Consider the following 9591-nt stretch of genomic DNA (forward strand, 5'->3'; position numbering starts at 1 on the left):
TGTTTTTTCCTAGTCTTGTGGATCCATAGTGATCTGTTTATAGCTAGAATAGCCATCCAGGAAGTATTAAAATGCTTGTCCAACCAATCTCTCAATCATTTGGTCCATGAATGGAGGATGGAAGTGATCTTTGCGAGTAGCTTGGTTTTGTTTCCATTAATCAATGCACATATGCCATCTAGTGACTGCTCTGGCCGGGATCAATTCATCATTATCATTTCTAACCACAGTCATAACCTCCTTCTTCGGGACCACCTGAACTGGACTCACCCACTTGCTATTAGATATAGGATAAATCATCCCAACATCTAATAGTTTCATCACTTCCTTCTTCACTACTTCTTTCATAGTGGGATTAAGACGCCTCTAAGGTTGCGCCACCGGTTTGTAATCCTCTTCTATATGGATCTTATGCATGCAATAGGATGGACTGATTCCATGCAAATCAGTCAGTGTCCAACCTATTGCCTCTGCATTCTTCTTCAGCACCCCAATTAATAGTTGTTCTTCATCACATGAATGAGTGTTGCTGATGATTACCAGGTTCTGTCCTCCTTCTTCTAAGAATACATACTTCAAATGCAAAGGAAGTATTTTAAACTCCACCTTTGGAGCCTCAAATGTCTTCAATTTACCCAACTCTTCAATGCAATTCTGATTAGATACAACCTTGTAGGGTGTATCCAACTCTGCAAAACATGTTTTGATCATTTTATCCTCCTCCATACCGCTTCCTTGTAAGTCTCCCCTCAATACCTTCTCTAAGGGAATACTCCTATTCAAGTGAATGTCATCGAGCATGAATAAGTCCTCAATGACATCCACCCGAAAGTAGTGTTGCTTGTTCATCAGATGCTGCATAGCTTCAAAAAAATTAAAATTAACCTCCTAGTCTTCAACTCTTGCCTTCAACTTTCCATCATCAATATCAATAATAACTCGGGCAGTCTTCATGAAGGGCCTGCCCAAAATAAGAGGAACATCCTTATCCTCCTCAATATCCATGATGAAAAAATCCACAGGAAAGACTAACCCATCTACCTTCACCAAAACATCCTCCTCAACTCCATAAGGATACTTGACATATCTATCAGCAAGTTGAAAGGTCATCCTGGTAGGCTTGATCTCCAAATCCCCAATCATCTTCAACATAGAAAGGGGCATCAAATTAATGCTGGCACCCAGATCAAGCAGTGCCTTTCCCACAGATAATTCACCAATAGTGATCGGAATAGTGAAGCTTCCCGGATCTTTAGTCTTCTCAGGCAAAGACTTCTGAATGATAGCACTGCGTCCAGCTTCTAAGGTCACTTTGTCTTCTTAAAACTTTCTTTTCTTTGTCAACAAGTCCTTCATGAATTTGGCATAGGTTGGCATTTGTTCCCTCGCCTCCATGAAAGGAATGTTGATTTGGAGGTTCTTGAATAAATCCAAGAACCTAGCATATTGTTGCTCCTTATCTTTCTTGGAAGGTCTCTTTGGATAAGGTAGATCCTTCAACTGAGGTAGGTCACCCTTCCTCTTATCACTGTTCTCCCTTTTATCATTCTCGTTAGTAGCTACCCCTTCCTCATCTTGTACCACATCACCCTTCTGTGTCTATCTGATTACCTTCTCTGATTTTCCAACTTCAATCTCTCTCAAAAGCTCTTCCTCAACAGCTAAGTTCTCACTAGTACATTTATCAATGACCTTAACACTTCCAATAGTGATAAATTTGCAGTGTTCTTTTGGATTGGTTTGACTGTTGGCAGTGAATTGCTGTCGATCTGAATTCTGTTCTGCCATTTGCTTAGCCAACTGACCCACCCGAGTCTCAAAGTTCCTGATAGAAGCATCAATATTTTTCTGGTTTGAAATGGAGACTTGCATGAATTTCTCTAATGTCTCTTCCAACTTTGTCTGCCTCTCATGTAATAGTGGATGTGGACCTTGCTAATAAGATGGTTGATATGGTGGTTGCCTATTAGATGGTCCTACTTCCTACCTTCACCCAAAATTCTGGTTCTGGTTTCCCCTCCAAACTTGTGAGAACTTATTGTTGAATGAAGGGTTATTAGGGAAATTACCCGGACGAGGTTGATTGTTAACATATTGAACCTCCTGTTCTTGTGTGTTGGTAGGCATTAAGAAATGACCAGTAACATGATCACCCCACAAAACTCGCAGGGCAGCACCTGTTGATGAACTGAAAGAGTTTGTACCACATTTAATTGGCGAGACAAGTTGGACAGTTGCTTTGTGATTGCCTCAATCTGTTGTGTCAGAATCTTGTTTTGAGCCAAAATGGTATTAGAAGTATTCAAGTCTAACACCTCTATCTTATGTACTGTCCTTCTATTATGTTGAACTTGCCTATCTGTAGTAGATAACACAGTAATAATTCTAGTAGCTTGCTCAGCATCTACTGCCATCATAGTGCCACCAGCTGCACCATCCAATATCATCTTAGTCTCTGGCTTCAACCTATTACAGAAAATATTTAGTTGGTCGACATCCTCAAACCCATGGTTCGCACATTTCCTCAGCAACAGCTGGAAACGTTCCAATGCCTCATAAAAAACTTCATGTGCACCTTGTTTGAATGCTGAAATTTCAAACTTTGCACGCAGATACCTCGTCGGAGGGAAAAATCTTGTCAAGAATTTTGTTTCCTAATCACTCCAATTGGTTAAGCTTTGGTTTGGATGTGATTTTAGCCATTCCCTAGCTTCACCAAGGAGGGAAAATGGAAACAACATCATTTATGCAGCTTCTCTCTTAGTGTCAAAATAACCCATAGTGGCCACCAACTCATAAAAGTTATCCATATGAGCATATGGATCTTCATAATCCTTTCCTGTGAACTGATGAGCAATGACTAGATTCAAATATGTAGGCTTGATTTCCATTGTCCTGGCAGTGTGTGGAATCACAATGCTAGAGTAGTGCCGAAGACCTTGTTACATGGCATAATCACCTAATGTCCTCCTTGGAGGATTAGGCCTTGGGTTATTATCAACAACATTATTGACATTCTCCATCTTCTCTAACTGAGACTATAAATTTGTTGTCGGTTCAGAGCTGCACTGTGCTTCCTGAGGACCTTGTTGTCTCTTCTCTTTTGCTATTTCCGGTTACTTTTAGCATATTTCTCAATCTTTGGATTGTATTTTAGTTTCTCTTCTTTAGACTTACCTTGCAAAAGCATAAATAAAAAAAACTACAGCATAAGGGTTTACACTATACTACAAAGAATTGAAGAATAACTATGTACAAAAGTGAATAAACTCTATAAAGAACTAATGTAAATCACTCATTGCTCCCCGACAGTGGCGCCAAAAACTTGTTAGATATTTATGGAATGGCAAGCGCACCGTATTGTCCAAGTAATAAAGTCCGGTAAAATACCGGGATTTTGTCCTCAAGGAGCAAAGTAGATTTACACTAATTCCTACAAGAATAAATTGAGTATAAATTTATAATGATGTTTTTATAAAATTTTGTACTTGGATGTGTAAAATCATATATTGAACTAAAAACAATGAATATAAACTGGGATCGAAATGTATCGTTATTTCCCATTAGCATCCAAGGATTCAATTCAATTCCATGTAAGTTGTGAAGTTACTGATTCAGATGCACATTTTATTCAAATCATTCATATCAATCCCTTGAGTGAAAATCTTTAGATAATCACTTAAATACCAATTCCTTGGATTTTGGACCGATTAACTAGCATTAAGTTCCATGTAAAACCAATTCATGCATCATTGTCCATTCCTAGAGCAATGATGTATGACGGAAGATGATTCAGGTTCGGTATCAAGTTTAACTTTCCAATTAAACTAGAACCCAATAACAAGAAATTACTAGCAAAGTAAAATCATGCATTAAGAACGGGATAAACTTCCCAAAATCAAATAACAATTACAATAGAATCGAATCCAAGAGTACAAAGGTTAGAAGATTACAATTTGAAACCCACAACAAGATCTAATCACTCATCCTCGCCTTTACAATGCTCGAATTGTGACATTATACAAGGAAAATTGAAGTAGAATCATTCCCATGACTTCTGTCCTAATCTCCACTGTGTTTCTCTCTATTTTTCGTGCCAAGAATGGTTCAACAGTGTTCTGATAACCTCCCTTGTTGTCCAGAATTGCCTATATTAAGTTCCAACTGTTACCTCACTTGAACACCTTGTTTGGGTAAGGTGCCCTCGCTTGGGCGAGGAAAACATAGAGCCTAATTGAATTTTGGCTCCCATTTGTCGCTTGAGCGACATTCCCTCGCTGGGACAATAGTATTTTCTGATGATTTTCTTCTCAATTATGGCTTGAGCAACTACTCCCTCGCTTGGGCGAGGCTTGTGTTGTTCAAAAACTTATTCTTCTCTTTTATTCTCCTTTCTTCATCATTTCTAAACCTGCAAACAACAAAACACAATTAAATTCCTGAACAATAAAAGATTAATTAAGTTATCGGGAATTGTACACAATTACACCATAAATACGAGCTAAGTGTCCCAAAAGCATATACATTTCCTTAACAAATTGGCACTTAACAGTTACCAAAACCTCTATAATTCCAATAGAGGACCTTCATTGATCATTATTAAGATAACCACCTTTTCGGGTATAATGGATCTTTTCTACATTACACCTTTTCTTGAGCCTTTTATTTTTTGATTTGCTGAGCATAGTGGTGAAAACCTCTTCCTCCACCTCTTTAATCCCATCATCATCAGTCCAAAGTTTGCCCACTATCCTCAAATCATTAGCAGCCAGTGGATTAGTTAGATGAGTAGTTAATTGAACTATGAAATTTTCCTCTTGGTCTAGCAAGGTGTTTGGGGAATTTCTATGAACTGAGTTATCAACTCTAATATCATTCATCACCTCCTCCAAGGGTCTACCTTTGGTTAAGTCAGTCTCAGGTGTGAGCTCCACCCTCTCCAAGTCTTCTACATTAATGTCTTCCCCACAATCTATCTCTGTATTATTGACTAAGCCATTATTCACAACCATTCTAGGAGCCATTTCCATTGGAGCTTGCTTATTATCCATAGGCTTTGCTACCTCCTTAGTAAGTATGGAAAGACAACCATTACAAAATATAGGGAGGTGCTCGTATTCAATTGAGACAAAAAAAAAAGCAAAGCCCTCACTTTCTACCAAAATATGATTAGACATGGCTACTTTGAGATTCAGTTCCACCAATACTTTGGCGAAATGCCCAAAAGTTCTATTGCTTGTTGCATCATCAAGGGAGATAGTTGTTCCAATACCCCATGCAATAGAAAATATAATATGATGGCATTAATATTCCTGAAGCAAACCATGAATTTTGACACATCATTACGCGTGAGACAACTTTTGTAGATTGGGGTTGAAATCAGGTGACTAGAGGAACATTCTAAGGAAGCCTGGATTTAGGATCCAAGAACCAATGGATCAAACACTTCTCATGTCCTCCACTAAAGAGAAGGATAAACCATAGAATCATTTTCCTATGGATATCATTGACCATTTTCCAATTGTACACTAGGGAGTTGATATCTTGGCTTTTAGATATGCAGAATTGAATGAAGTATCTCCTTGGGAAAGGATTAGTCTACCATGAAGGTGTGTTTTGAATCTTTGTAGTCCTTCCTGATAGTCTGCATCTGATATTTTTATGGCTATAGAGTCCCCCTTTATCCAGGGTTGAGGCAGTTGTGATACTGTTACATCACAAGAGTTCTTAAGACCTTGTGCAAATAATTTCAGTGGTGAGGTTGGAACATGTTGTGGATATTTTGTCGAGTGTGAAGAGAAGTCTAGTCCATCAAGAAAACTCCATAGTATTACTGGTTCAACTGAGCTCATTGTGAAGAAGATGATGTTCCCAAAAACTTGGAAATCAAACCCTAGCAGAGGATATTTCGACACCTGTCTAGCAAAATTTCTCTTCCATAAGAAAAATCATTGCCTAGGAAATAAAGATTATCTTTTGGTAATAGTCATGCTAAATGACCAAAGTTCACAATTTTGTTGTTGTTGCCTATGGGAACCATGATCTTTAGCGACGATTATAAAGTTGTGCTAAATATTCAAACGCCATAGGTCTTTTGTTATATATATATTTAGAAATACAGGAGATCTCAAACCAAAACCCGCTTCCTGAATAGACGAGCAAACTTGGTTCCAAGCCACTATGACAACCTTCTTCACTTCAGTCTTACCAGACCAAATGAAGTTTCTCATTTTTTATCCATAAATTTAACCGATTGAGTAGGCCATTTATAGATATGGAAGTTGTAAACAAGCATACTTTGGATGATGGATCTAACTAGATCCACCCTCCCCATAATAGAAAGAGGGGAACCCTTCTATTTGGAGAGGTAAAGACTCACCTAAAAAAAGATTAGTTTCTTACCAATAGAGTAGGCATACCCTTATTATACCAAAAAACAATTCATCATTTTGCTTTTACTTTCTTAGATGGAGTTCAAGTTGGATAGATTTTAATATATATATATATATATATATATCTTTTCCACAGGAATATATAACAGGTTTGTTAAATATCTAAGTTAAACAAATAAAGGAAATAACGAAATACTATGTAGTTAAACAAAATATCATGACCATGCTTATTAAGATTTGGTTAATTTGCTTATACATGACATATTCAAACGTATGGAAATACATGTATATTATTACAAGGTAACTAATCTAAGTGGTTTATGGAAAAAAATGAAGACAAACTAAGTAAACATACTATCTTGTTTATAGTAGAATTCTCTAAATTAACTTCAGCAAGAGCTTCTGCACAATAATTAGGTCCATCGCCAGCAACTTTAGCATCATAGCTTGCAGTCATTGTATCCTCAGTCAATTCAAACTTTGCACTATAGAATGATGAAATAGTGGCCAGGTAATACTGATTTGCACATGCATTAAGGAATAAAGTTGGATTTTTTATGTAAATTTTATTCAGGTAATTTTGGCCTACCTTTGCTTTCTCTGCTGCTAAATCAAGGATAAACCCTGAGAGATCGAAGTAGTTATTGGCCTGTGGGATTTTGGGATTACCTTTCAAAAGTGATACGCATGCTGGGTCCTTGGTCTCTTTGCATACACTTGTATATAAGGTCTCATCTGATGATGCTGGTATAAAATATTCACATATTAGGATCACTGAAAGGGTGAATAACAAACATGAAACTTTTGTGGAATTCATATTTTCTATGTGGAGAAAATAATGAGTAATAACTATAATGTTTCTAATTGTTCTAATATGAATGAAGAGCAATGTGAATATCCCACATATATATATATAGGATGGAAATATGTAACGAGACATGTGTACTTGTCAAATCATTCAGTTTAGTAAATATCAATTGTTTTTTATTCATTTTAAATGTTTTTTTATTATGGTGCTTATAAATATTGTGTTATGACCATACATGATTCATTTGCACTATTTTAGTGAATCTAAAAAATATGAATTAAATGATTTAATTGTTTCCTTTTTATAGGGAATTCCTTTCCACATTTGATTCCAGAATTATTATTTAAAAAACATATGGTTTTATCATTTATGGATCTTCAAACTTTAGTTTTATCGGACATAAGATATATAATTAGACTATGGGATTGGTCAAATCATTAAATTCAAATAATGATAGTATTTTCATTTTTATATATTTTAAATTATCTTCCATGATTTTGGCTACTATGAGTTGCAAATGAATATACACTTCTAATTCAAGTGATTTTAATAGTGAATAGATATTGTATTATAAGTGGAATGAATCAAGCACATAGTTAGTCTACCATATTATACTAATTCAATTTTAATTCTTTCTCTTTTTAGGAAATTCCTTTCTGTATTTGATTCTACAACTTAAGTAGAGTCGAGTTAAACTGGACAATTTTTTAGCTTAAATAAACTTCACGAACATTCGAATGTGTTAATTAACTCTAACTAATGTTGTGCTTTAATACAAATAATGATCATATATACATACATGTGTATATATCTGTGTAATATAAAAATAAAAATATTAAATTGATTTGAAAGGAAATAATGACTTAAATATATATATATATAGTCATAACCCGATTTTGATTTATTAGCACAAACTTGGAAATGAGAAAGAAGATATTTCCATCTTCATCCAAAAAAATCAACATTAACCTTTTGTAGTTAAAATGAAAAAAAAATCTCATTTGGCCCTATCTGAGAAAGTGTTGGTCTACCACCTAAAATTCCGAAATTTGGAAAAAATATGACAGGAATAACGATTGTTTTATTATTCTTTAACTTCTATATGTTGTTAAGTATCTTTATTAAATTTTCTATATATTTATTAGAAAAAGATGTGTATAGTAACAACGTAAGAGTTCTTTTACATTGTTATTGTATTATCCACCATTCATTTTCAATCATCATTGGCTCTTCAAAAAAGAAATACAAATTAAGGATGGATAATACACTTAGTGTTTATAAATCGATACATTGTTAGTGCATAAATATTAAACTCTGTATTTAATGTGACAATTGACCTTAATAAAGGGTATATAAAGGATTTATGTGCAATTTAGTAGCAAAATTGTTCTTTTTTTAAAACCAAAGGTGGAACTGCACCTAAGGAAATTTATTCATAACAGAGGATAGGTACAAGAGAGTGACAAGGTTACATGTTCCTAAATTTGTAGTTAGGTAATCCTAACTTATTTCTAGCAAATTCTACCTTTAGATAGCTAGGAATTTCATTCCATCATCAGTTGGATCCAATACTGATGCCAGAAGCAGCCAGTTTGTCAGCATAGGTGTTGCCTTCTCTACAAATATGGGATACTTTGAATCACACAAAGATGATCTTAATCTTCTATAAAGACTATTTGTTTAACAGTTGCCAAGGAGCATTGGCTTTTTCCTTGAAAACATCCACCACAAGAGATGAGTTACATTCCAACCAAAGAGATCTTCAACCTTTGTTATAAGCTATCTCAACTGCAATTAGAGCATATTTAAATTCAGCAAAGATAGTAAGCTGAATTTCCATGTAAGTAGTAATACCACCCAAGAAATTGTCATTGTGATCCCTGAATATACAACCACCACCTGCCAGGCCTGAGGTGCCATGTGAAACACCATCTGTGTTCACTTTGACCCAACCATGGAAAGGAGGCTACCAATTGTTCTCAGAAACTTTAGGAGCCTTGTTATCATTTAAAGAAAGTTTTAGATCTCTAAGAATGCCAAACTGCTGCAAGGAAGAGCTTCCCATGGTTTTAGAGTGGTTTCCAGTAAATGCAACTTCCCTCTTTATCTTGGATATGGCTTAGTTCAATACTAGATGGTGCTGATAGTATGGACTTTGCAGGCAGTGAACACATCTTTCAACTTAGGGCTCCATTACTAGCTGTAGATGAATACATAAAAAGTTGAAGATGTGTTCATACTAATGAATAGAGAGGAACTCAATCACTGTCAAAGGTAGGTAGCAAAGGAGTATGACAAGAAAAGATGATTTGAGCTTTTTTGTGTCAAGACTGCAAATGGATCCCATTTGGCAACCTCTCTTCTGAAGGTTCTCATCCGTGGGAATTTTAT

This window comes from Lupinus angustifolius, chromosome LG08 (genome assembly GCF_001865875.1).
Source record: "Lupinus angustifolius cultivar Tanjil chromosome LG08, LupAngTanjil_v1.0, whole genome shotgun sequence".
Classification (NCBI taxonomy): Eukaryota; Viridiplantae; Streptophyta; class Magnoliopsida; order Fabales; family Fabaceae; genus Lupinus; species Lupinus angustifolius.